Source organism: Sinocyclocheilus grahami, unplaced genomic scaffold, assembly GCF_001515645.1.
Source record: "Sinocyclocheilus grahami isolate Dianchi unplaced genomic scaffold, SAMN03320097.WGS_v1.1 scaffold2792.1, whole genome shotgun sequence".
Lineage (NCBI taxonomy): Eukaryota > Metazoa > Chordata > Actinopteri > Cypriniformes > Cyprinidae > Sinocyclocheilus > Sinocyclocheilus grahami.
This window is the reverse complement of record NW_015507969.1, coordinates 23397-25307: the sequence shown is the minus strand read 5'-3', so window position 1 is coordinate 25307 and position 1911 is coordinate 23397. Positions and strand designations below refer to the sequence as shown.

At 41.3% G+C, this 1911-nt stretch overlaps 1 long non-coding RNA gene across 1 annotated transcript; it reads left to right on the top strand.

The window, feature by feature from the left end:
* The first annotated feature begins 1149 nt into the window (after nt 1-1149).
* Nucleotides 1150-1911, top strand: LOC107575655 (uncharacterized). The gene is made up of 3 exons (XR_001607914.1): nt 1150-1184; nt 1274-1340; nt 1897-1911. It is a non-coding gene; the product is annotated as an uncharacterized lncRNA (long non-coding RNA).

The following is a 1911-nucleotide window of genomic DNA, read 5'->3' as shown; positions in this document are numbered from 1 at the left end:
GGAGCAAATCTACCACGTCAACTTGCTCAAGAAGTGGGTTCCCCCGGCCCGAGCAACTGGTCAGCCCTGGTCAGTCAGTTCCGGGATGTGTTTAGTGAGACCCCGGGTAGAACTACCATCATCGAGCACGAGGTCCGCACGCCACCAGGAGTCGTCGTCCGGCAGCAGCCCTACCGGATCCTGGAAGCTCGCCGGCCGGCTATAGAGGAGGAAGTCAAGAAGATGCTCCAACTAGGCATCATCAAGCCCTCCCGTAGCCCGTGGGCCAGCCCCATCGTGATGGTTCCAAAGCCAGACAACACCCTCCGGTTCTGTAACGACTTCAGGAAGGTCAATCAAGTCTCCGCCTTCAACGGCTATCCCATGCCACGGGTGGATGAGCTCTTGGACCGGCTGGGCAAGGCTCACTACATCAGCACCTTGGACCTCACCAAAGGATATTGGCAGGTGCCCCTCTTCCTGGAGTCCCGGGAGAAGACAGCCTTTAGCACTCCCAATGGCCACTGGCATTACCGGGTGCTACCCTTCAGCCTACACGGGGCACCAGCCACGTTCCAGTGGTTGATGGACATCTTGCTCCGGCCCCACCAAGCCTACGCCGCGGCTTACTTATAACCCTTTAACCCAATTTTGCTTCTCTGCTTGCGATCGGATAATTTTAAGCCATTAAACTCTGGGAAAGTTTTTAGTCCAATGATCCAGTAAGCGAATGCATTCAAACACCGTTCAAAACAGTGCTAATATAAAGGAAACCAGGCTGATTACATCAGAGATTGCAGAGAGAAAAGAGACTTGCATTGCGTTTTTTTCATTCCAATCTGTTTGGCTCTATCATACGAGCTCTGTCATATTGTGTGATTGTCTCTGAAGAGCGCAAAGCCCTCACACGTCACACATCAGTGTTTTGATTTGTCATGTGTATGTTGCTGTGTTTAGTTATTCTGAATGGATCCGTGTACTGTACACTCTAAAAAAAGATGGTTCTTTACATGTAGTAACGGTTCTATTTATATCCATAGAATCCTGAAGAACTCTTTTATGTTGAAATGGTTCTTTGTGTCAGAGTTTAGGGTTCTTTGTTCCCGCCCTTTTTGTTTTTTAAATCTGTAACTGTCAAAGCTCCATATTACTGATTTTCTGGAGCTCAGTGATCCAACTACAGACTGTCAACACACTCTCAACAGGTAAATGATTTCATTCTTAAATTTAAATACAAATGTAACTTTCAAATTGTAACTGGTTTCCAAACAAACATGTTCTTTTCTCTTTTTAGTTTTTTGGTCATATGTAAGTGTGAGCAGCTCTGTTAAGCTGAGGATCCTTCTCCTCTTCCCCACTAAGTAACAGAGACATTGAATTTATAATACATATTGTTTTTTAATTTAATTTAACACTAGAACTCTCTATTCTATTTCTATTCTATCTGCTTGTTTTCTCTTTAATAATTATAAAAAATAATAATAATTGACCCTCTAACACTAGCTTTGTCTATTCTATTTATTTTCTATCTACTTTTTATTCTGTTTATTTATGATTAAAAAAACGAATAAAAAACCTTGCTATGTGTACTGTGTTAGACTAACCGGGATTTGTCACAACACTTATATTGTTGCTCTTTTGTCATGTTGATTGCTTCTATTACTCTCATTAAGTCGCTTTGGATAGAAGTGTCAGCTAAATAATTAAATGTAAATGTAATGTAATTATTACTTGGGTTTATGCATAAACATACCTAGTCACAAAAAATATTAAAGCTATCCCATGACTTTATATCACTTTTTTTCTTTTAACATTGTGAAGGGCTCACATTCTGTCCATTTTTGCTTTTGGACTTCATAGACATCATTGTTTTTACATAAACAAATGGACAACTCTAAACTCAATTGTGTATTTCAGATGCATCACATCCCA